The sequence below is a fragment of the Drosophila eugracilis genome, unplaced genomic scaffold (assembly GCF_018153835.1).
Source record: "Drosophila eugracilis isolate 14026-0451.02 unplaced genomic scaffold, ASM1815383v1 contig_124, whole genome shotgun sequence".
Taxonomy (NCBI): Eukaryota; Metazoa; Arthropoda; class Insecta; order Diptera; family Drosophilidae; genus Drosophila; species Drosophila eugracilis.
The window spans coordinates 798170-825435 of record NW_024572029.1 but is presented as its reverse complement, the minus strand read 5'-3'; the positions used below and the strand labels follow the sequence as shown (position 1 = coordinate 825435).

General features: G+C 39.8%; 5 non-coding genes across 5 annotated transcripts; 4 read left to right on the top strand and 1 right to left on the bottom strand.

Moving 5' to 3' along the window:
- The first annotated feature begins 258 nt into the window (after nt 1-258).
- Trnas-aga lies at nt 259-340 on the top strand. Its single transcript has one exon. It is a non-coding gene; the product is annotated as a tRNA-Ser (tRNA).
- A 4324-nt stretch (nt 341-4664) lies between these two features.
- Trnas-aga lies at nt 4665-4746 on the bottom strand. The gene has a single exon. It is a non-coding gene; the product is annotated as a tRNA-Ser (tRNA).
- A 954-nt stretch (nt 4747-5700) lies between these two features.
- Trnar-ucg lies at nt 5701-5773 on the top strand. Its single transcript has one exon. It is a non-coding gene; the product is annotated as a tRNA-Arg (tRNA).
- Nucleotides 5774-6032: 259 nt separating this feature from the next.
- Nucleotides 6033-6114, top strand: Trnas-cga. The gene has a single exon. It is a non-coding gene; the product is annotated as a tRNA-Ser (tRNA).
- A 377-nt stretch (nt 6115-6491) lies between these two features.
- On the top strand, nt 6492-6573 carry Trnas-cga. The gene has a single exon. It is a non-coding gene; the product is annotated as a tRNA-Ser (tRNA).
- The last annotated feature ends 20693 nt before the right edge of the window (nt 6574-27266 follow it).

Below are 27266 nucleotides of genomic sequence, written 5' to 3'. Positions count from 1 at the left end.
TATAAATATCTTATTAATAATTAGAAACTAAAGCGAATTATTAAACAGTTTTATAAATAGTTAATGCACTAGCTAAGAGTTTATACACCAAACAAAGATAAACAAATAAACTGCCGACATAAAAATAACTGCAAAGGCTGAATAAATAATATGAATATATTAAAATAACTTAGCCAAGTTTTTATCAGATATTTTATATATTAGATTGGTGGGTGTTTCACACCTTTTAAAGATTTATTGACAACACCCTCCCATCAGGCAGTCGTGGCCGAGCGGTTAAGGCGTCTGACTAGAAATCAGATTCCCTCTGGGAGCGTAGGTTCGAATCCTACCGACTGCGATTAGTAGAAATTCTTTTTTGAAGATATTTCTACAAACGGTTCAATTATTAAATTACATGTGAAAAAAATTAATAATTACAATTTTAATAAATCATAAAATGACACCAAAAAGTATTCTTAACCACTTTTCTTTTCCTTATAAATCAATCTATTTTTAAATCAGCGATCTTTAAGTTTGACCTACCATTTAAAGGTTTCCTACGGTATAGCGTAGACTAGTGGTTTGGCTGTTTGCTCACAGAACCGCAGTTCCAAGTTCACAACTAGGCAGGGTGATAATGTGGATTTTATGGAATATTAGTAGTTCCGTAATTTTTATTTACAGATCACGTAAACCTTTCTCTTTCTAATTCGCGACAATTTAGAAGACTTTTAAAACGAATCAATAGATATTAGAAAACTATCTCTTTCTAATTCCTTAATGCAGTAGTAATTTCTCAGGGTAAACCCAACCCATCCTAGCTGTTTCCTCTTGTTGCTGTTGCCCCTACATCAAATCCTTTGATATTCAATACACTAAATGAGAATAAAATAAAAAAGTTTCGAGAGAAAAAAAAGGAAGAAAAAATCCCTGCCAGTTGTCGATAAGCGAACGAAGAACAAACTCTTACCTTGGCTGGCACCCTCTCACAATTTTCCGGCAAGTCGATGAAAAACTTTTCGACAGGTCTCGGCATTTTAGGCCGCCGAATGCCACAAAAACAGAGTGAAATGAGCAAGGCAAGAAAAACTTGGAGTTTGATTTCAAAACTTCAAGCGAATACCCTTAGGATTGACTTTTCGCATAAGGAATATTTGAAATATTAATTTTCAATTCCATTTAAATGTTATGGAAAAACAAAGGAAGAAAATAAGATTCGAATATTATAGCCTACTTTATGTAGAGCTTAAAAGTTTGACTTCATATAAAAGTTGAGCTAAGTTCAGAGGACATTTTTAACCATTCTTTGGAAAACTAATACTGAATGAATTCTTGAAAATAATTCTTAATTAATTCTTTACTTAAAATATTATGTTTATTTTCATTATGTCCTAATATATAGAAATTAATAGATACCCATTAAGAAAAGTACATGAAAAGTCGTGGAAATTGTCGCCACAAAAGTTCTCGAGGGTTTTCCTTCCCAATATTTTTTTTTCCTTGTTCCGAACCCGCCCCCTTATTTTGCCGCCCACAACTGTGGCTTTCGGCCTTCTGTTATTGTTGTTTCTGTTGGACTGTGTCTGTTTCCTTTTTTTGGCAGACGCCGTTATGTCTCGCAAAGTTTCAAGAAACTGGTTCTATCCCGCTCTTGTCCTGGCCACTTTACCCTATCCCTTCCTCACTACCGATAACTTTCTGTGTCATATTTGTGTGGCTGTGGGTGTGCGCGACTCGTTTTGATATAATTTATTGTAAAATTATTTCCGTTTTGCTGTTACTTTGTGGTGCCTCAATTCCGGTTCCCTCCCAAAGAAAAAATAATACAAAAAACTGTTTTTTAACTGTTGTTGTAACTCAAAAACAGATTTTCTTTCAAGTCTCACAAAACTTGGAAAAACTAAATTGTTGAAATGATCAATTCAACGGTCTCTTTGCCTAGGTATTATACCATATCCCTACCAAAACTTTGTGCCAGGTTTTCCCCAAGTGTAAGGAGGAAAGGAAAAAAAAAGGCCCATCAAGGGTCCATTTAATTGGCGTCTATTTATGTCATCGCAGATAGTGCAGATCGCACCGATCGAGAACAGATCGTGAGTGACAAAGCCAGTGGCGAGGGAAATCGGGTTCCACAGCCCAGGGTCCACGAAACAATGAAAATTGATATTGTGGAAAATCTTAAAGGCCGCAATCACCGCTATCGATACCGGAGGAGCTCCTCTCATTACGCATATCGGTCCGGTGTGGCCAACTTCAAGCGCCGACTTCCAGCTTACCAAGTTCCCAACTCTCTTAGCTTCCCAGTTTTGGGTCTAAGGACAGGGACAGGTTCAGTCTGAATCCAGCGGCCAGATCAAGCAACGCAGCCGGCGATCAGGTCTGTCCATCATTATGTCAACGCTCTCAATGCGCATGTCAATCAAGATGAAGTGCCGCTGATATGTTCGTCTCAGGACTTCAGAGTTTGGCTAACCGACTAGTTGATTGCCCCACCCTGACTCCCAGATGGGCCCCTCAGAGTTATTGAGGAAGCATGTGTCCATTGGGTGGGAAAGAATTTCTGAATCAACAGCAGTAGTTTTTGGATTTTAAAATATAATTTCCTAATTTATCAAAGATATTATCCATGAAAAGCTATTATGTATCCCTATACTACAGTCCAGACATTTATGTTTTTTACAGCACATATCGTGGATTTATAACCTTTTCGTCATGAGCTCGGAATTGCCGGCATCCTATGACGATGGCTCTCACTCATTTCAATTTATGAGAAGCGCCGAGAAGAGCTCTCCCTTTTGGTCGGGGCTTGCCCTGCTATTTTATTATTTTGTGCAATCATTTTTTATTGTTTTGCTGGTTGGTGAGCTGATCCTGGCAGCAGCAGGACGACACCAGGATTCCCTCTCATCCGTTTCGTTTTTCGTCCACTTTCAATTGTTTGGCAGCCCCGTGTTGCAGCCCCGCTGAACGCTTGATATTTATTTGTTGTGTGCCGGCTATAAACGTGAAATTTACTGCGGAATGTCATTTAAAGTACAAGCATTCGAGCTACCCTCGCCCCGCCTGCCGGTTGCCTGCCTTTATTTTCTGTTTTCATTTTTTTGGGATATATTTACTTGTATTTTGTCGGGGGCCGGACTAACGGTTTCTATGCACGCCAAATGACGCCGCTGTCGATGGTTCTGGGCATCGCCCCGAGTCAACATTTTTCTTTTTATTATTTGGCTTATACTCTTACTGAGGGCAATTTAAAATTTACTTTCGGAAATACTTGTTTAAGGTTTTCAGAAATGAGAAAATATTGTGATCAAATCAACTAGCACGGAGGGTGTAAAAATTATTGTTGGCAGCAACTATCCCAAACTAAATCACTTAATTTGAGAGATTTAGTTTCAAGGAGACTTGGACATGTTCATAAAATACAGAAAAGTCAACTGTATATGAACGAAGCTTGCCCCATCGTATATCAAAAATCATTTCAAGAACAGAGGAAAAGCGGAGTTTAAATACAAGTTCTGTTTATCTTTCTTAAGGTAATATTTAGATAGTTCATCATTTCGAAAGTCTAGATCCCTTTCTAATATTTCATTAAAAGATAAAGTATTTTTTCAACTCTATAATACCCAAAAATTTCCCTTTTACAAACCCAAAAGAGTATTCGAATCTTCGGTGAGAAAAGCTTATGTTACCTTTTTACTTTTTTTTGTCGTATTTTATAATCCTTTTCCTCTTTTCGGCTCGAGCTGGAACAAGGCATTTTGTCTGTCTCGTCCTGGATCTCCAAGCCACTCTACTTCACCATCCCTAACTTTCTCACTTGCCCACTAGCCTCTGCTGTCTCGCTTGCACACGGCGTTTGTCATTATGTGGCTGCTTCCGGATTATATTTTCGGTAGGAATTTCTGTTTATTTTGCACGTCTTAGCAGCTGTCGCCGTTACACACGACCGCCCGAGGACCTCTCTAGCAGGACAACCACGACGAGGAGGCGGACAACGACGACGACGACGACGCTGAGGACGACGACAACTGGAGTATCCCTTTAATTTCGTCAAGTGGCCTAATGCCGTTCCACTAAGTGCGGCTAATCAGCTACCAACAAAAACCAATGGCAAAAACCAAAGGCCCCAGCGGACTTTGAGTGGAGAGTGGCATGGAGATCCAAATCTGAAACGGATGTCGCCGGTTGTGCTCAACACAAGGCCTGCCCTGCTCCTATCCCAGCTCCAGCGAAAAGGACACGGAGCCAGAGGCTCGCCAAAAATTAATTATTAAGCCCGAATATATTCCCCGAGATATGAAATAAACTCTGTCTGCCTGTTATGGGCGAAGGAGGAGGCTATCTGTTGTCTGGCTGCTTGCTTTACACCTGTCCCATAACCACCTGACCTCACTTTTGATTTAGATGTTGTGGGGGCTGTGTTTTTGTGGTAATCTAGATTTGGCAAGAGGCCTAAGGACAACACTGAGCCGTGGGATATTGGTTTTTTAACATGGTAATGGTGCCCTGAGATAGCACGTACATTTTATACAATTTATTGGTTATTAACTATCAAAAAAGAACTTATTTTAAGGCGGATGAAACTATTTTTCTCACTCATTGAATATCTATACAATTTTCAATTTCATATTTATAATATTAAAACGAAAAACTTTCAGGATATAAAAAGTTAAATCTTTAACCGCAGCCGGTAGGATTCGAACCTACGCTCCCAGAGGGAATCTGATTTCTAGTCAGACGCCTTAACCGCTCGGCCACGACTGCTTGGCGAAGAAAGTTGCCACCTAAGTCCATAAATTCTTCAGGGTTCCCAAGCACAAGTCTATTTGAAGGTCAAAATCACTGGATAAATCACAAACATGTGAAAGTCGTGACTTTTTCGTATATTAACAAGCTTTTTCTAATTTGTTTTTCCGTTTAACCGTTCAAGTTCAATGGCAAAATGATTTGCTTGATTAGCTTTGTTGTTATACAACACTTTCCCCTCTATCTACCTACTGAACTATCTTTCTCCCTCTATACCCCACACTTTCTAGCCCTATCTCCCTCTTTTTCAAATTTCTACTTATTACGCATGTATTATAGGCGTATTAATATATGTGAAGAAAAATACAAATAAAAAGGCAAACAAATCGAAAGTCACTTTGAGATATTCAACCGAATCATTTTTTTTTTCATGTTATGTAATTTAAAAAATCCGATTAATCCACTAAGATGAATAGTATTTTGAAATAAAACAAAGGTCATAATAATTATTCAATTATTTCAATAATTAATTGCCAATTTAATGACTACAACTTCAAATAATTAAATCACGTTACAGTCACAGTTTTATTTTGTAAAACCTATTCAAAAAGTTTAAACGACAACGATTGGATTTCTTAAAAATGTTAAACATAATCCCAGTACATTTTCCCACTTCTCACAATTTACAGCATTATGTCACCACTTGAATGACTTTAATTTAAAGAGTATCGCCCTCTCGCTCGATTTCGTGATTTAACACAATACGTGCGAATGAGTAACGCATGATAATGCGTAGCTTGTCTAATACCGTAATATAATTAATTGTAAAAAAGAAAATTAGGAATCAATTTGCAATTTAATTGCTGAGTCATGTTTGTGGTTTATCTTTTCTTCCTAATACATCCTTTCAAGTTGAAGTTGAATACTTAGCTGGCTGCTTTTGTTGGCAACTTAAGCCACGTTGAAACAACTGACCGTGTGGCCTAATGGATAAGGCGTCGGACTTCGGATCCGAAGATTGCAGGTTCGAGTCCTGTCACGGTCGAAAGTTACACTTTTTTTTGTAAAATGTTCATTATTTATTACATAATTTTGTATATATAAGAATTAAGTCACTTTTTAAGCAGATAAAATTTGAAAAAGTAAGCGTTTTCTGTGAACTAAATGCCATGATAGGCACTTATATTTTGTATTATTTGTAAATTCCTTTACATTTACTGCCAGGAAATTTAGTATCTCAGAAATGTTCAGTAAAGTTCAAATGGAATAATAAGTAGACAATTTGACACCAGCAAGAACAAGAAGCAGTCGTGGCCGAGTGGTTAAGGCGTCTGACTCGAAATCAGATTCCCTCTGGGAGCGTAGGTTCGAATCCTACCGGCTGCGAATTACGTTATTTTTTGCATTACTTTATGAATGATAGTTAATTTTTTAGCTGTTTAGAAAAATAGGCTTATGTTTGATGAAGTTTGTATTATTTAACCGAAGTGAATGACGTATTCTTTTTGAGTTTAGGTAAGCATATGCAATTTATTTTGCATATCCTTATTCTAAGGGCAAGAAAATGTCATGTTACTTTAACGAAAACTTGTACTAGTTTTAACGCTGCACTTGAAGAATAGCAAGCTTAAAACCTTTGATGATACTAAATAAATATTAAGAAATATAAAGATCGGTTAATAGAATTACCCAAAGGACTTTAACTGTTATGCAGTTTTATCCTCAGGTTGTGTTCTCTATAGATCATCTTAGCAAATTTGCAAGCAGTCGTGGCCGAGTGGTTAAGGCGTCTGACTCGAAATCAGATTCCCTCTGGGAGCGTAGGTTCGAATCCTACCGGCTGCGAATCGAAATTTCTTTTTCCCCCCATCAATTCCCATATATTATTTTCCTTTGTGCGCTTCATTTAGTCTTGATGACAAATTAAAGTCTGTCAGTACGGGTTTTGTTACTAGAGCTGCCCCAGCGGTTTCCCAATTAGGAGACAACAAGTTTATTCAGCCATCACATCCAGCCACACTCGCCCACTCATAGATGGCCTGGACGACGGCTTGGACCTTTACCAACATCATATCCTGTTTAATTACAATTTTCCTGTGGTCGCGTAGCGTTAAACCAACCAACAGACCCCGCCAAAACCCTACTACTCCCCATCGCCACCTCTTTGGTTCTTTTTCCAATTCAATTATTATGGATGGAAATGGTTGATGGTGGACGGATGGCGGATTTTCTGGGTGGTGATCGGGCCTGGCTATATGTGAATACGATGAACATAGTTCGGGGAGGTGCAAAAACCAAAAATAAAAAAAAACGAAGGCGAAAAAAACTAGTAAATGCCCAGGACATTGGTGCATGTGAAACATATTGTTGGTGGGTCGCCGACTGTCGCCCTCTCTCACTCACTCCTTGTTACTGCTCTATTTTTAGTTTCTGACTAGGCTGACCAGCGGGTATATATACTATATAGGGGTTCGATCTGAGATTGGGAGACGTTGTCCTCTATGTGGAAGATTTTTCTTAAAAGGGTATAAGATACCCTTAATACGAATTTAGCTTAGTTTTCTTCCAAAAAACTCTTAATATACTTAGTGAATTTCTTAGCTAAGTATGTTAATCATAATATTTAAGGTTAAAGACAATAAGACTGGCCTATGTGGATTCGCTTTTCCCCTTATGGGTAATAATAATAATATTCTTATTTCTTTAAGGATAATAACAATAATATTTGTAATAAAATAAGACGTCCTATATTTTGATTTCTTCTGCATTTTTTGAATCTTTAGATTCCAAAATTCTAAAATTCATAGAATTTGTTGAGTATCGAAAGGGTATTTCCAGGTTCTAATGACTGTCATTGTAGATTTTTTAGCTGCTGCTTTTGCCACTGATTGAGACTTCACTTTTTGCAATCGATGGCAAATTGATGAACACAACACATCCGCACACACACACACACACCCAAGTTTATATGTATTTGCAGAGATAGAGCGAGATAGCTAAGGGGAAAAAAGGAAAGAGAAGGAGAACAAGAACACTGCGGAGTAATTAACGTGCACACGCGGCGACGGCGGCGGCGGCAAAGGCACATAAGCAACCCCCTTGCACCGGCGAAGGGTTAAAAGGGGGATGGATGACTGGGCGACGCATGCAAATCGCAGGCGGGCACATGGGCGTAGCCTTTTGGTCAGCACTGTAGCTGCGTTTTTTTGCATTTGCTGCATTCGCGCTGCGATTGGTTGCGGCCACCAGCGCGCCTCATATCGATGAGCCGTTCTTTAACACCCACCCAACCAAACCAAATGGCACCCCAACCACCCGAAAAAAAAAGGAACCCAACCACACACATATACGGGATCAGAACCAAAACGTCCAACGACCAAGGACCAAGGACCGAGGACTAAAACATCCATCAAGCATTCTGGGCCTTTGTTATTTCCGTGCGTTGCAATGGGGTTGCAGTTTGCACCCAACAACGTGATGGGGTTATAAACACCCACCCATTAACCCTTCTGAAGTACTGACTACAATCCAATGGGATTTCAGAGCAATCCGTGATAGGCCTAGGAATTGAATCTTGATAGATTTCCTTGAACTTTAGCCAGTTCTGCAATTAAAGTGAAACAGTAACGATGTCATTCCAACTCCTTCTTAACAAATCATTCGAAAGGGAGGCGGCGGCGGCCAGACATCAGACATGCAAAATTCAAAATACAAAACAGAAATCCCAGAAAGAGGCACACTCCATAGGCAAGCACACACACGCCCACGTTCATGGGCGGAATTTAATTTTGATAAAGGTACAAAATATTGACGATACATCAGAGAGGTAATGGCCAATTGGGTGTGAGTTAAGAGGCTGCCTCTGGGGGAGATGTCTGAGTCTCCGAAACGGACTAACGAAAGCCAAATGTGCGGAACTACTAAAGGAGGAGAGGTAACTGGGCCAAAACCATTATGGTAATACCCTAACAGAACAGAAATCAAAGTTACTTATAAATTGTTCTTCTAGGTATATTATATCCTTTTAATATTATATTAATATTGAGGGTTTTATAATATATAAACAGATTGCTTGATTGCTTGACAAAGAGATATTCACAGTTAATGGCCAACTCACATTTATCTTTAATAGTTAGATAGAGATCATAACCCAATCGAACCTTTTCAATGTAGGGAACGTTACATTTTATCCACAGATTGAGAACAACAAAAGAGCAAGTACATGGCCAGCATATTTTTATGGAATACCAAGAAAAAAGCAACCCACCTACCTACCAAAACCACCCACAACATTCTCACCTTCTACCATTTACGAAAAAAAAACAAGAACAAAGACTTTTTTACGTTAACAAAATTTTTTTAGTAAAGTTTTCTTCTATTTTTTTCCGTGTTATCCTCTATATTTTCGAGGAGGAGCCGCATATAGCAGCCAAAATAAAAAATAACAAAAAAAAAATAGAGGAAACGCAAATACGGGAATACATAAAACGAGGCACAAACCGGACGGAGAATGGACTGGGTAATCGGGGTCCAAAACCAAAGTCCGTATTCGCGAACTACGACACCCCCAAAACCCCCGCCATTAGATCGCTCCCTATGTGAGTAATCGGCTGTCCATGTACATATATCCGTAAATGTCAGACGACATCACGCTCCACTGGACACACTGACGACGACGACGATGGCACTGGCGAACGATGGAAGGCGCCTCCACACGCTGACCAGGCCAGACCATCGAAATACCTACCACCCTCATCTTCCGCTTCCACTGGTTAGCCACCTACTCGATAAGCAACCTCCCATCCCGTCCCAGTAACCACCTGCCCGCAAAATATTGGCGCAAACATTAACCGAGGCGGAGAGTGAGCCAATTCTGCACTAAACAAAAATATTTGTATGGGTCTTCAAAAGAAAATTTACACTAACTTCAAATTGTTTCTAAAATTGTAGTTTTTTTCCTAACTAATTTCATTAATAATAAATAATTGGTAGTTTAAAATAAAAATAAAGGAGACTCTACATCAAAAAAACTCAAAGAAACTTCTTATCTTTTCTGGAGGATTTTCTACACATTTTCCTTCATTTGCTTGTATTGACTTTAATATGCATCAATAAATATGAATATGATTATTAAATGTATTTTTACTGTTAATGAATATTCTTTTTCTCCTAGTGTCTTTACAGTTTGAATTATTTGAAACAATATCCTTAAAAAAAATGCGATACGATTTCAAACGATGATGGTAAAAAATCAGAACAGAACAGGCTAGGCCGCCAGAGTCATGAACAAGAACAGAAACAGGATGAGGATAAGGATAAGGATGAGTATGAGGATCAGGCTAACGCGAGAACGTGGACGACCTGGACCAGACAGGTGTTTGTCAGGTGCACGGAATGGGCAGCGTCTGTCGCTCTTATCAAGCCCGGCTAACGAAAAAAACGAATCGAGCCGAAATAAGAATGGCAGAAGAAAAAGTGGCCCATGGATTATGTGGGCATGTACGCGAGGGCTCGTTGTAATAACAAAAGCAATAACCAAACAAAAGCTTTTGGCCAAGTCAATGACCCACGATTTGCCGTGTTACAAAAATAAAAAAACAGGAAAGCGGAAGTTGGAGGTGATTTTAAAGAGTCGTTCGATATGGGAATATTATATACGAAAGCGGAAATCCTGTCTTTTTTCAATAAAGATTGGCTTCAATCAATGACTGACTCATATTCACATGTAGTTTCCAATAATGGTTTACGTTAAGGGGGGATTGATAACGTAGAAAGGACGTACTACCAGCAGTAATAACATTAACTCTATGGGTATTATATAAATAGATAAATAGGTAACTGAACTGCAAATATTTACAGATTATGCCACTTTCTGATAGGTCTGAGGTTTTTATAGAAATCGGTCAAAATAGTATAGAAAAGAATATATAGAAGACATTGATTCCCCGATAACTTAATCGATGACCAAAGACAGTGATAATGGCTCGCCTGGGGGACCGGCTCTACTCAACGACTGACCGCAGGACGTGGCTCCCGCCAGGCGCGGTTCTTGGTTTTAGGTTCTTGGCTTTTGGTACTTGGAACTTGCAACTTCTTGGTACTTGCTCTTGGCCAACTATAATGGCGCTCCATTTGTCTTGGCCAAACTCCCCGGCAGCTGTGCAATCTGTGTGCGGACGGTTGACAAACGACAGAGGTCCCCTCAAAGAAAGTTGACGGCGGGGCATGGATGCCCCGTCTTTTCAAGACGCAAAGTTTTCGGGCCAGCAAGTGAAATGGCTCAATCAATTAGGCGGCTGTCATAATGTCTCCCTCCGGAGATCTCTCTCTCTTGGGGATCTCTGTCTCTGCTAAGGAAAACAGCTGCCATAACCGACCGCTCTGCATGTTGCTGCAACATCAATAAAATAAAAAAGTAAAGAAAAAAAAGAAAAAATACCAACTGCGTGCCCCTTTCAACTGCATCTCGTATCTTGTGTGATGAAATTTATGCTTAATTAAAAGCGACACAAGGCGTCACAAGCAACGCACAACGCGTTCGCCCAGATAAGGCCATGGCTAACCAACCAGGAGGGGCTATTGGCGGGTTAAGGGGCTCAGAATCGCCCGGCAATCGCGATGCGAGTTCGGGAACTCGCGCACAATTAATGCGATTTTGAAACGCACAGATCGCTGAGAGCTGAGGACCATCTTACACATAGAGAAAATGTGGCGCTAATGGATATTTTACAATTTTAAAAGATTTCCCTTGAAGTACTTTCAAGTTTAAACTTAATAAAATCTTTAAAAATGGTTAAAAACTTCAAGACAGTTTTGACCAAAGAATATCCCCATACAATTTTTTAATAAGTATGTTCATTCCTAACAACTTCTGTCAGTGCTCGAGGGATTGGCTGACTGGTCCCACTAATTCAATTAAAGACGCAGCTTCCACAAGATATTCGAGAACTACGGCACTCAAAACAGCAGAACGCACGCATGTTGAAGTGGCACGATGGATGAACGTCCAATGGAACGTTCCAACAAATCCTAACTTAAAACCCAAAAAAAAAAAAAAGAAGAATAAGAAGATGTGGAACAACCCAACCCACATACAAAATGAGAGGGGCTGTCTGAGGCTGTGCTTGAGATTGAGAGAAAGGCCTCACGTTTGTTTTCGCTGGATATTCTTCCACTTCCACTTCCTCGACGGTTTGGACTCATTAGTCTCCCACAACGTGAATTAAGATAATCTGTGCCTGCCAGTTGGACTTGGTTGGGGTACTCGAGAGGATACTGGATACTGTGCAGAGGAGGATACTTGTATCCAGAGTAACTGGGGTCCCTGCTCCTCGAATTCTGAAAATGGAACTGAACTAAACTGAACTGAGAGGCTGGCTGGGCGCTTGTTGTGCAAATGAATTGTTGCTGATTTCGTTTGAACGATTAGCGCCAGTTTGCCTGCGCTGGCTCTTCGATCTGTCTTGGCCAGATTTGGACGGGAATGCAAATGGAAATAGCCAGGCCTGGCATGCTTAGCAATTAGACTAATTGCATGGCCCCAGCCCCCTAGTTTTAGCTCCACAGACACACAACAACTACTAGCTTTCAATATCAGCTTTCAATGCTGGACTTCACAAAGGAAAAATAGCATTAAGAACTGGTCAAGTGAATTATATGTTACTTAAGTTTTATAGGAATATCTTAGTTTAGTAGATGGAAAATGTGGACTCAAATATAAAGTGTGCATATCTATAGAAGAACCTTTTTGTTTTGTAATAATTGACATAAGTTTGTCTTTATATTAGAATATATTCCAAAGATTATCTCAAGGAGAATAATAAATATCTTTGTAAAAAGTGTAAAATCTTAAAACGACATATTAAAGAATCTGGCTATAGTAGAGAATAGTTAACATATTGAAGCCTATACTATCAAAAACGTAAGTAAATAATGTTTCGAACACTACATATTCGAGAAAATAGAAATGGTTTTCTATTTCTATTAATATTACCAAACTCTAAAACTAATAAAATATTTTTATGAATCGCATGTTTGAATAAAACCTAATAATTGTTAATATTTTGTTTTTAATTTTATATCCCCTTATTTTGCCCAATTGCTTCCCAACTACAATTTCAACTTTTTGTGTTCCTCTTCTACCTGACTAACAGGCATTGCGCATACGCACTGTGAGCCCTGCACCCTGCAGCTTGCGCCTATTGCAATATATGCCTGCAGATTGGTCAGTTCAAACACTGACATCCGGCTTGGCTCCCCATCCCCCTAGAAACCCCCCCCACAGTTGCACACACATGCCACACTCGAATGATGGCTCTGTGCATGCGTCGTGTATGGTTTGAATCCGGATGGGTTGGTGTTGGCGGCATCACCAGTGGAGTCAGTGGTGTTTAGGCCAAGCCAGGGACAGGCCACCCAGTGGTGCAGCAGATGCAGTGGGGCATGGGTCGCTTGGGGAGTGGTGCTGCGTCAGTAGCAACGCCTTCGCATCAACCAGGACACCCACAAGAACTCGAAAAGGGAATCCAATGCAGCAAAAGGGGTATAAGCAATTGGTCATTAAGTTGGCTCAAGTGGAATGTTAGGTACCCAAATTTTCTTTAAAAAGTAACCATAAAAGGGGGTTCATGATCAGAAACACTTCATAAATAAGCTTAATATCTGATCTATTATAAAATCCTACTTAATATACACTAATTTCTGCAGTAAACTATTTTTAAATAACTAAAATATATTCATTTGAAAGTTTTAAATTGAAAAATTCAAACTTAGGTATTTTTTTTATAAAGTTAAGATCTTTTTAAATAAGAAACTTAATTTCAAATATTAATAGTTGTACACTTTCCGTAGTGAGGGTATTTTCCGTGTTACATCGATGCGTCTTCCTGTGTCTCTGATTGCTGTCCACCCAAAATGCCTTCCTCTGTTTTTTTCCGAAACTCCCTTCATTTTTTTCAGCTTGTCGAGAATCGGAAAATGGAATGGGAGGTAACCCCATCGTTCAGTGGGTGGTTGGGTGTTATAGTCAGTCATCAACAGCAGCGGCGGCAGCAGCAGCAACAACAACAACAATTGCCGTTCAGCTGCAATGGGTTGCAAGTATCTGTGAGTATCTCTGTGTGGGTCTTGGGTCCTTTCCATTTAGTTTTTTCCCTATTTTTTTTTTATTTTTTGTGTTGTTGTCTGGCTGGCAGGACCTGGCAGGATGCCTTTTGCCTGCTGCTGCTTCTGATGTTGCTGCTGCTGCCTTTTGGCCTGATGATTAATCGAATTAGTTTCTTTCTTTTTGTTTCGTGTGTTTCACTCTGTTCTATCCCCTCTTCTCTCCTATTTCCCTCCGCAACACACGCTCTTTTCATTTACATTTTCTTTTGCACTTTTCCAGCGTGCATATTTGGCTGTGTGTGTGAGGGGGAGTGGGATTTTAGCTGACCAACTGCGTCCGGTTGGAGATTTTTTGGCAAAAGCATAGCAAGAAAAATATAAAAAAAAAAACGACGAAATACCAAAAACGAATTCACATTTCCATCCTGACGAAATGAAAGCCTCTGCCAAAGAAGGGGGTCCTTTTTTTCTGGGGGCTTTTTTGGGGGCGATTTTTTTTATTTTTGTTGTATTTTTTGTGCGCTGCGATGCTTTGGGGCAATAACTGCAAATTGCATGGGCGGCACTCAATTTCTTCCCGCACTTTCCCGCTTTTCCTCGAAATTTCCCTTGTCTGTGTTTTTCCTGGTGTTTCATTTGATTTGCTCTGTGTGTATGGGTGTGTGGGTGTATGGGTATGGGTATGGCAAACGCAATAAGAGCATCAAAGTGCACACACAGAAAGCATCCACTTGCAGCTCTTGGTAGGTTTTCATTTTCATGCCATTTCCAGAGCGACTTTTTTTTGCACTCCTTCTCCTCCTCCTTTGCCTTTCCTTCCTGGCATTTTTTTCTTTCCTAGTTTCTACCACTCTCCCCCCACCCACAAATACACTCTTTGTTGTTTTCTCCCTGGCCTGCCATTTTCAGCGAATGACTGTTGCATAAACGTCGTCTTTGTGTTGTCCTTGTTGCATGTTGCTGTGCTTGTGTGTGTGTGCAGCTAGTGCAGCCTCTCATCGATTGCCATTGGCGTCCCCGGGTTCACATGTGGTATGAGTGATATTCTTTTGAGGTCCTTGCAAAATACAACAAGAAAAGCAAGTAGAACAAATGGATGGACAGCGGGCACCGGAAGTCATAATGGAACTAATTGCTGGCCGAGAGAGAAGCTAGAGGACAGCGCCATCTAGAGGACTAAATGTGTTTTCCTTGGGCATATCAAAATTGTTAATGTGATTTTTAGGAAATTAGGAAGTATACTTTCTAAGTACTATATTAATATATTTTTAGTTTTGTCTTATTCTTTATATTATATTTACGCATACTTTATAGACTCTCATTGTTTTATTCTTAAACTTTTACTTAGATTTATTTGTAGTTTCTTATACAACCTAAATCAAAACTAAACCTTGCTTGTCCAAAGATAAAGTTAAAATATTAGAAATTAATTTAAGTTAAATTAAAATTCCTCAAGTTTCTAATTTAATTTATTTATCCTAATACAAACAAATAAATGGTCACCGGGCACCGGAAGTCATAATGGAACTAATTGCTGGCCGAAAGAGGAGCTAGCGGATAGCGCCATCTAGCGAACCAAATGTGTTTTACTTGGGCACTAACTGCGTAAAATGTGCATATACTACATTAATATATTTTTTTTTTTTATACATATACTTTATAGACTCATCATTAATTTAGTTTTTTTTTTTAATCAATACTAAATCTCGCTTGAAATTAACTTAAATTACAAGAAATATCCTCAAGTTTCTAATTTAACTTATTTTTCACAATTAATTACCCATAAAACTTAAGTTATGGATTCATATAATAACCAATATAATAGTTAATAAACCCCAATTAAATTCCAATTAAATATAGTTTCTTACGTAGTTTCAAAATCTTTTTTAAGTAATTTCAAATCTTGCAACCTCTTTGAATAGCTTTAATAAATCCAAGGCCTTTTCGCTTCGCCCCCTTTTTGGTAATCGAGAACAAAAAACGAACAAGGAAAGTCCTGCAGCTTCTTGGGACCCCTATACAAAATGATGCGAAACCTTAAACCCCCCTTTTTGACATCTCCTCCGCCCTCCTCTTTTACCTATTCAAGTGACAGGGAAGGAAAATGTTTTGGGGAGGCGATGGAAAGTGTGGAAACGTGCTAAGCACATTTCATGCAGCTAAGTAAGGATATTAATATGCGTCCTTGCATTGCACACGCACCGAAGGACACAAGGGGTGGCAAAAAGGGGGCAGACAAATAAGAAGAGGTTGGGGGGGAATGATGGGTGTCATGGCATAACTGCGAAGGGTCCTGGCCACTTTGCGTTGCGTTTCGTGCGGCAACCAAATGAAATTGCAATGAAAATGAAAATCTAACGACGACACCGAAGACGCAAAATGTGGGGTAAAAAATGAAACGATATCCTTGAAACATAAAGCAGCGGCGGGGAGGGGAGTGTTGGCGTGGCAGCTCAAGGAATGCAGGCCGCTGACACCAAAAACAACAACAACAACAACTATGAAGACGACGACGACGACGAGGGTCGCGGATCTTCATCTCCATTTCGCCTCCCGCAGAACATCATTCATTTCGCCCCTCGTGCTGGGGATTAAGGTTATTTCAAGGATGCCGCTGCTGCAGCTACAAAACTCCTTTTAAAAAAAATGCAAGTATATATATAATATATATCTATATCTATATAGGGGAGTTGGTGGGTCAGAGAAAGCGAGGAGGATGAGTGCAAAGGAAGACCTACAAATGCAGCTGAAGAAAAATTCTCCTTTTGCGCGTAAACATCATCAAAATTCATCAATCTCTGCCAAAACTTGGGAAAAACTTTACGTCCTCCCACATAAAAATAAGGGAATAAAAGCCAAGCTTCTCTAAAAATAAATGAACAACTAACCGATTCCTTTTGCTAACTTATATATCATCTATTAACTAAGATTTAAAGGAAACTTTTACATTTAAAATAGGTAATTAAAGTGTTGTTTGATTTAATAAATCTTATTTCAAAATGTTTAATTTCGTAGTTTTAACCTAGACATTACTTAAAAAAATGTTTCAAAATGAGAAAAGACAGCTCAAAAACCATATTACGGAAAATTCCCTTTGGAAATTTTCACAACCCCCTGATAAGAAAGTCAAACCCACTACAAAAAGCTTATACCCAAACCATACCATTGGAAAATGTCACTCGTTTTGCGTTGTAAGATGTGTGTATGGAGGAGAGCTTGGGGTTTTCATTTCAGGATGGAGTGGGCATGCCTGGAAAAACGGCAATCAGTGGGTTTTTTCGGGGGCGCCGCCAGAAATAAGGAAAAATTGCAATGGCAAAAGGGGGGAACTGCATTTTGGCATTTAAGCGCAACGACGCGTGCAGCACGCAGGACTCTCTTGGTGTGTTGGTATGATGGTTTGGTATACAGACGAGAACGACGACGACGACGACGAGAATCCCGCTGAAGCTGCAGCTGCCTCCGTCCGTCCGTCGGTCTGTCCGTCTTTCCGTCTTCATGTCCTGATGAGCCTGATGAAGGACATGCCGACCCACGCGCCTTGGCATTTTTGTCCCGCATGCAGCAGGAAGGCAGGTCTATACCTCCTTTGGGTGACGCTTCCTGAGGCACAGCCAAAATATATATAAGGTTTTCTTTTTAAAGAAATAAACTTTTTATAGTTTTATCCAATTTAGTAGAAATTGTATATAAATTGAATGTATTTTTTATTCCAAAACTTCTATAAGAATTACGTTCCAAATCTATATTTTGGAAAATAGAGGAAAACTCACCCAAAAGAAATCCCCCCCTAAGTTTATATAACTTCACAATACATCAACTAACTATTTCACACCCAATTTCTCTTAGTGAACGTCTTTTTCTCGTCCTTAACGTCCTGCCGTTGCTCAGCGATAACCTCAATTTTTGGCACCCTGGCCAACAAAACATCCTGCCCGGCAACCCGCCTTCTTGGCCCCTAGATCCTACAGAGATTTTATGCCAGCTCCTTGCAGTTTTCCTTATATTTTCTTTTCTTATTTTTCTCCGTCGCCTTTTCGGTTTTTTTCTACTTTTTTTTTGCTGGCTGTTTTCCTTTTATTTTGCCTGATAAAACTCTTTTCATTTTGTTGTTTGTTGGGTTCGCTTCGTCCTTTGCCTTAACGCTTTTAACAGTAATGACGAAAAAGTGTCAGCGTCCTCGACTCGAAGGATAATAACAAGTATGGACAGGCATAGACGCCATTTTCCAACACCCATCTACGGTGCCACTTCCCCGGCCCTCTCCTTACCCATTTCTGGTCTTATTTCTTGGCTTGTTTTTCGACTCTTTGTTCTGGTTCGATGCTGCACATTTTCCCTCGCCGCTTTTCCCAGCGACTCGTTGATGTTCTTAATTGATGAAGAAATTTGGGTTGTGATAAAAAAAGACAGTAAAAAAATAGAGAAACGAAAGCCGAAATAAAAGAATGCCAGAACGAAATGAACAAGAAGTAAGCATCGGGAAAATATGCACTAAAGATTGGAGGGCCAAATGGAAAGAATTAGAGGAACTGATAGGACGACTTGAGTAGTTGCAACAGCGAAAAATGGTACAAAAATATATACGTACGAGTGTCTATCAAGAAAATTGGGAAGGAATATATAAAAATGAATAATTAAAAACTATTTAATAAGTTCATAAATATATAAACATAATGGAATACTATTGGAATAAAATATGTAACGATAAATTATTTAACATGATGAGAACTATGTAAGTTAAATATAGGAAACATGTCAAGATTAAACTTAAACTTAAGATGGTTTTCATACCTATATGTTATACATGAAATAATCGACCAATGCACTATTATTATTTTTTAAATTTTTTCCTTATTTTATATAACATTTTTTACCCCTTATAATCCTGAATCACAATTTAGCTACTCCTTCTACCCCAGAAATTACCTGGTTTTCTGTAATCTTCGCACTTTGCACGCCTTTTATTTATTTATTTCTTTCGCTTCTTCACTTTTTCTCTTTTATTTTATTTTATTTTTTTATTTTATTATTTTTTTAGCATTCGCTCAGTTTCAATTTCACACAAATTCTGCCTAATCTATGTAAATGCGATTAAACGCTTTCCGAAAAGCACTGGAGCCGGGTGACTGACGAACAGCAGGACGAGATGGGTGGTGGTGGTGGTGGAGGGCAGCAGGACTGGTGACTCTGTTGGGATAAAAAGGAGGACACCGGAGGAGGGGTCAGGAGAACCAGTCCTCAAGTTTAATGGGCAAAGCGTTAATGAACACGAAGTTGAACGCGACGATGACGACGGCTCAGTGAGCAGCGAACATCCAGCAAGGTGGCCCAAGATGTCCCCCTCTGCTGAGCGCTAACTTCTCCTGACCCCCCTTTTACCCTTGGACAGGGTCACCCTCCACTGGACACTGAGAAAAAACAACTTTAAGTCCTGACTATAATCCTAAACTAAGGCCTTTGTAGTAGAAGGCAATAACTTAACCTTAAACATGTTAAAACCTTGAAAAACGACTCTATTTTTTAGATTTTGGAATGGATTGATTAACTATAACTTTAAGCACTAACCCCTTCTTTTCCACCTTTTCTCTCAGTGCCTCAACAGGACTTGCGTGGCTGCGGTGTTGCCGTGGTGCAGATGGCAGTGGACAATGCGCATGCGCAACGCATGTGTCTTGTTTGATTTGAAGATTTCACGGAAATTGTGGCCAAAACCAGGCTTCAGACGGCTAAAAGAAAAAAAGCAAAATAAGAAAAAAAAAAATACGACTGGCAGTTTGCATTTCTGCGAGATCTGCGAGCTGGAGAACTGCATTCAATTTATGAACTGGCACACAACTTAATTACACATTCATCCAATTAAAGTGTGCAAAATGCAATTCATCATCATCGGTTGGGATACTGGGTAGAGGAGGGGGGAGATGAGACGAGAGGTATACCATGGAATCGGGTTCCGGAAGGGGGTAGATCAGCCGTTATGGCCAAGTTCTGTGGCCAAGTTCTAACAGCAATTAAATGCATTGCAGGTGCAGCTGGAGGTCCCAAGCAGCAACTTGTTCGTTTCACATGCAAGCGGCGCGTTAAATGCTCATCTACATACGGATATATATACACATAAACATCAAGTTATATATATGTATTCATATCGTTATATATATGGAGCTATTGGAAGTGCATTTCTTTCTCTAAAAGTGCCACTGGTTGCGGCATTTAAGTTTTTGGCTGATATAATTTCTGGCAACAGTATCAATCGAGGGAATTCCAATTGGCGACAGCTGCTGTCATGCCACATCTCACTTGATGTTTATGGGGCAATGCTTTTTTAAGACATTAAAAAGTGAAATTTAATAATTTATAATAATTTCTATAATAGTATTTGGTTCTTGGAGGGTTTCCATTCCCCTATAGCTTCCATACTCCCCTAAAGTAAACCATAACTATACACCAGTAAATTCTTTAATTTCATCACTTTAACTCCCCATAACAACCCTTCATTCGTGCGTTTTTTCTATTCATATTTAGCCTACGGCTAGATCCATTATAAAACCATCCATCGGCCGTTTATCATGATCAGCCCCCGCCAAACGTACCCACTTAAGATCCCAATAATCTGCACTATCTTTAGGGGATCTTGGCCCGGTTAATTGCCAAGGCAAACAGAGCAGTTTGGAAGCACTGTGATTATGGCCAGCCGCTTATGATTGAACAATCAAACACGCCTATCAGAAAACGCCCACGGCCCTAAGGCGCTTGCCAGCGAGTGCTCACTGTACTTACTATACAAATCCCTCCTCCGTTAGACGCACTCGGTGTCTACCAGTATGTCTCCCAGTGCTAATTACAGTCCCAGCCCAAAAGGGGATTTCTCTATCTGTTTTGTTTTTAGCAAAGATGTGTGTAGTAGGGCCTGGTAAGAAGGGTATGCCAGGTCTTAGCTGGATTTTATAATCACAGGTTGAGACCGCAATGAGTGTGCGTCAAGAGCGCAGCAACGCTTCCGCCTTTTTCAAGCTGTCTTGCCGCATTTAATTGCCACCTCGGCGTGTGCGTGGGTCTAGTATCCATTATCTCGTGACCGCTCACGAGGATTACAGGTCTGAGCGGAGGTCTATTGCAACCATACCCCCCTCCCAACCCTAACGCCCAGTCGATCACGCACTTCATAAACGCAGAGTGCGAACAACAACAGAATTTAGCCATGAAACACACACTATACACTGCGATTTAAGTATATAGGTTATTTTAGGTGGGAAAAGTTAAGATTTCTTTTAGATTTTAGAAGATTTAAGTAGAAATATGAGAAGGAAACAACCCAAAGACTATCTTTTAGGAACAATAATAACAGAAGATGTTCTTAGAAAAAATAGCTGAAGTGTAAGTTAGTCTTAGCCTAACAAACTTCGACCCTAACGACTCAGTAAACGAAATACTATCTTATGAAATTATTTTCTTCTCCTTAAAACATGAAAAGTAGTTGTTAAAAAGTTATATCCTAAAGTAAGATTACATTGAATATGATATCAAGATTAAAACACAATGAAGACATAAAAAAATTAAATCAAAATTAAAATATCTAACTTTACCTTCTTCTCATCTAATTACTTTTCATAGCGTATATAAAATATAATCGTTATATCCTAAAATATTATTAGGTATCCCATTTCTAATATCACAGAAATTCCCATAATAATTTTTCTCAGTACTAAGCCTAGAGAATCAAGTGCAACTCAAACTCCACTGAGCTGAACTAAACTGCACTGAATGCCTGTCTTAGGGTTTCCGCTTGGATTGAGTTATTAATTATGTTCCGCACCTTCCCACATCAGTACTTCACCACCCTCCCATCTTGCATTCCCCTCGCTTTTTTGAAGAACGCCCCCTCCGACTTTACTGCCATTCCGTTGTATTCACTCCTATTTTGTTTTCATTCCGTGTCCAAAGTTGCTGCGAGTTGAAATGAATGTGGTAAGCAAAACATTAACTTGGCCGTCATTATTGTTGGCTCGAAGCGAATTACGTTCTTTAAGTGAGAAAAATTGCAATTTAATCGCGATTATGATGATGATGATGGGTCTGCAGATGAACATGGCATTGGAGATGGGGATGATGAAGGGTTTTTCCTTCTTTCTTTTTTTTTCCAGCGGGAGGTGAAGTTGGTTGGTTTTAAGTTAGAGGAGTAGATTGAAGAATGCACTCGATGACGTAATGAGTGACGCAACAAATGCAGTTGGACAGTGGAAAGAAATTAGGATAAAGGATGGGTATAAGATCTGAAGGGAGAACCACAGTCTAATGGGGTTAAGTATTTACTATTTAACTATCCCCAAAATAGTTTTTAGTAAAGTTAGCCAATGGCAACCAAATGGTTTGAGAAAAAAACCAAAAATTTAATTGGTTTGTCAGAACACTGACGCACTTCCCAGAAGAATCCCCATTGTCTCAAAAGCATTCCAAAACCCAAACCTCAAGTCCTAAATCCATTCTGTCCGTCACAATCCTAAAAGCCACAAAAATAGGAATGTAGTAATACTTAGATGAGATAGTAGATGGGTCTAAAAAATAAATATTTATTTAGTTAATTATCTTAACTTCATTTAATAAATAGTACCAACTAATCTATAACTATTAAATACCCCATTTCGATTTAGATAAGAAAACCCATGTCAGTGCGTCTAATTTAACTTTTTCTATTACATTGCCCATTGGCCCCATGCATTTGTCACGCCAAAGTCAGAACCAGAAAAAGGGGAGATATTCCCCAGGATGGACGAAGTAGCGCTGGATCAAGGGGGGGTATTACGAATCCTTGAAAGACACTGACATTCTTTCAACCACCACCACCACCACCTCACCAATCCCTCCCCGCCGCCACCGACTCCTTTCGCATTTACTGCGACTGCCATTTAGCGCTGCGTCATTGTGTGACATTTTGCGTGGGGTCAGAAAAGGACGAAGGATGCAGAGACGGTTAAGTTTGCCTTACTTAACTTAACCCCAGCAGTCAGCCAGCCCCAAAGCTACAAGAACACACACACAGAGATGGAAAGGATGTGAGGGGGGAAAAAGTTTTAACCCATTTTGCGCAAACAAACGGACAGACAAACAAACGTCAGAGGGTTAAAAAATTAGGTCAACATGGCTGCATTGGAGATGGCTAAAATGGAGATGGAGCTGGCCAGTGGGAAGGATATGGATTCAAATGCGGGGGCGTTCTCGGCCATATCTACCACTTTTATTTATCTTATTTTATTTCATTTCATTTCATTCTAGTTTGTTTTATTCTTCCACTTCATCTGCTCGACCTTGAAGTGATGAACTTCGACAACGTCGTCTAAAGTGGCCAAAAATGAGCTAAGAAATCTGGTCAAGTTGGAGGAAAGTAGATAAGTAGAAAGAAAAGTAAAAATGCTTGAAAGAATAAAGCGAAAATTGAGACGAAATTGTAAGACAAATTATGCTTTAATCAAGGAAAATCAATCAAAAGAATCGAAGTTTGAATATATGTAATAAATAAAGTAAAATATTAAGACAATTTTCTTTCTGTGCATAAACAGAATCAAAAAAGTAATTACAAAAACCAAAACAGCATGCCAAAAAATATGATTTGTATCTTCCGCCATGAAAAAAAAGAAACATAGAAAAACACCAACAAAATAAAGTCAAGTTCGACTAACAGCCATGAATTAAATCTTTTTAGTTTGGGCCATATTTTGCTCTATTACTCTATTACCACACACATATTCCCTCTTTTTGGCCAACACAGACTTGAGGCCACGCTAAGATGCGAAGATGTTGGCGTTGGCCTGGCCCGAATCGAGTAAATGGAGTTACAGCTTGGCTCCCATCAAGTTGGTTTAGATTGCTTGGCCCAAGGGCGCTAAAGTTGGTAACTTCCTCCCATGTCATTTGCACACTGACAAGTTATTAATACAAAGTAACCTCCCCGTCACCCCACCTGTCGTTTAGTTTTAGCTGCAGTTTTTATTGCCAAACAAAATCAATGGTTTTTTTTTAGTCGAGCGAGTTACTGCCCGTAATGGGTATCGATTGGGATCGATTATAGAGGAAGATGATCCTAAATTTAGTTGAGGGAAAATATCTAGAGTTTTCTCAGCTGCTTTCAAAAAGGGGATTCAAGCATAATGGAGTTAACCAAAGCTTCAAACCCATTCAAAATAAACTGAACACCCGCATGGCGCAGTCTCAAATAAAATAAAATCTCATTTACCTGCTTCATATGGCCACATTTTTCTAATTCTCTGCCCCTATATATACACTGTAATAAATAACTAAAAGAAAGTAATATAATACCTAACCAATAATTATTTCTTTTCTACATATATTTACTGATAGAGGAGCATAGGCTTTTAAAAATATAAAAATCCTTGAAAAGGTTTAAACTTTTAGATGAATTTTAATCTATTTTTTAGGTTGTTAAGTAATATTTTCAAGCTAACGCCTTTTAGGTATGCTACAAATATTGGGATTAATGAGTTTAAAAAATGTTTTCAATTATCTAAATAAATAGCTAATAAATGAAAACCTAATGGACTATTTGCTTCATAGCAATTAAAAATTCACAGAAATCAGAAAAGAAAATATCTAAGGCTAGTACCTAAACTTACTTTGATATCTCACTCAATTACTGACAACTAACTAACCAACTGACTAACTTTAGTCAGACTTTCTAAATTCTATACAATTTTTATTTTCTGTGTGTGGTATTTTCGTGCTCATCCTGGCGTGTCCTGGCCAAAGTTCAAATACGACAACGGTGCGGTCTCGGAGGGCTCTCGCAAAACAAACGAAACTTAATTAACAAAAGGGAAAAAAAACTGGAGGGGCAGCAGAAGGCCGCTCGATTCCACACACCTTTTTGGGTTCGTTTTCGGACTCGTGAACTCGGACTCGAGGATTCGAATACGGATTCGATTCCTCGGCAGCCTCAGTAGACACACGGGTTGGCCAGGTTTTCCTCCCGTTGGCCACACTCTCCAGCCCAGTCCCGATCTGTCTGGGATTCCCCGTTTACGGAACTATATCAATGCGTATATCTATTGGCCATGCGTGTGTGTGCTCTGGAGTGCGGGACCACACACACACACATTCAAAGGACGATCCGACTATGGGAAAAGCCCGGCTTTTTGCTCCTTTGTCCGTCTGCGAATGCGATTTTTGGGCCCATAATCGATAGACCTCATACCTGAATTGGCATTTCAGAATTTATTGCATTTTGTGTTTGTTTAGAGCGATTGCCATGTCGCGACGAGTGCGCCAAAGGATTCGATACAGACGTGCCCGGTACAGTTGTGCTCGGGACCAGGTAAGTTCACATAGCCGGGCTAAAATTGATTCGTCCTGCCAATGAATGCGGACGATGGACTCGAGGCCAAGGGGTGGAGAAATGGAAATCGAGACTCTAGCCATGTTTATTTTCATTTACTTTGCTTAAATTACATTTCACACTCCAAATCGTTAAAGATATAACTTATTGAAGAACTGGTTGATCTTTCTTTGATTAAAGATAAGGAAATTGCCGTTAGGCTTATATTTTAAATCGTTACTGATCGAAGATTGGATAATATAGGTATAAAATGAATAAGATATATATATCTTCTATATTCCTTAAAAATAAAAAAAGAATTAAAATAAATAACTCTTTTTAGCATCCAAATACTTTTGTTAACTGACCCTTTGAAACTATCTAAATAACTTTCACTTTGATAAATTCCCCATGTTTACCCATGCCCGCATTATGGTCCACCCTAAATAAGGAATACCATTCACCGAAAATTCGGTGTAATTAACCCGTAAAATATGTGAAAAGGGAAATGGTCGCGAAAAATTGCATATTAACTTTGGTGAGGTCATCATACCCTCTCTATCCTACTCTCTCTTTCACTGTCCCCTCTAGCTGCCTCGCTTCCACACACGATTAGTTTTCGTAACTTATACTAAAAACTTTTCGACTGCGGCGTTGGCAGAGCTGCCGCGTTGGCTGTTAACAAGCTTAAAGCCTCATTTATGCCGTTATGTCCACCCGCACACACACACACACACACACACACACGCATGCATGCCGTCTCTCGCTGGGTCTAACTGGCCCTCTCTTTCTGGCCGAGTCATTTGCCTCTCTTTCGAATGTGCTTCATCAATAGTTTTTAATATTTTTCATTTGCTTTTTGCGCTTGCCCATGGACAAAGAGGAGAGAAGACAAAAAAAAAATAGGAGAAGGAGAAGAGAGGGGACAAAGCGAAACGAAAAATAACAGTAGTTTTGCACCCCCAGTTGCTTTCTCCCCGCATTCTGCTTTTTATCCTCCCCCTTTGGGAGTGCCTCCTCTTCAACCTCCAGCCCATTTTGCTCACATTTTTACCGTTACCCTCTCTTTCTTCAACCCTCACTTTCTTCTTTATGTCTTCTACCCACCCGTTACTTTGCACCCTTTCATTCGTCTACCCTCGGCCCAAAACTAATAACCCTCTTCCCCCCTTCTTCTAACTCTCTGATTTGCCTTCCTAACCCCTTTCTTCCCACTTCCAAGTCCCTTTCTCTTCTATCCCAACTCTCTTTGAATTCCCTTTCTCCCCCTAAAAACTCTCTCCAACACCTCTCTCTAACCCTATTTTCACCCCCCTCCTACTACTACACTACTACTCCCAAGCTTCTTCTTTTCGGTGTGCCTCGCATCAATAATCCCCAAAAATTTTTTAGGGAAAGGTCGACGCCAACGTCGACGGCAGCAGCCCTTTTACGCGCCATGTCCGAAAAAAAGCCCGAGAAAGAAGAAGAGGAGGAGAAGAACAACAAGAAGAAGAGGCAAGCAGAGGGGTGCTGAAGAATTCGTGGGTTGAAAGGGAGCGGCGGGGGGTTATATTTCTGTGGCAGTGTCCAGTTCGGCGCACCAATCCCCACCAGCACCGCCTCCGGCTGGCGTAGGCGTGGCCAGTGGGCTCAACTGCGGCTGCGAATGCGTGCGGAGGGGAGAAGTGGGGTTGGGCATTGCCGGGGGTAGAAAAGGAGAGGCGGGTGGTGTTGGGTGGCCTAACACCCATTGCAACGTCGAACGTTGTCGAAGTTTCATGGCCACGTGCGCCGGCTCAATGCCTCTGCCACTCTTGCCGGCATCGCTGCCAACGTCGCTGCCAAAATCGCACACTCAACAACTTTACAACCCCCAACCCCTCAAAACCAAAACAACCCACGCCTCCGCCCTCTGTTCTAACACCCACAAACACAAACAGCTGGTCAGTCATGCACTCAAAACCAAGAAACTCTCTTCCAACCCGGAGTGCACTCAGTTTAAAAATTGCACTCATGCTCTCTTACTTTCCAAAAGGAACTCATTTCTATATGGACTTCAGTTCACGTACTAACTTTTTCACTCAATTCTTCAAATGAATATTTCTCACAATCCTTAGGTTTAACTTTC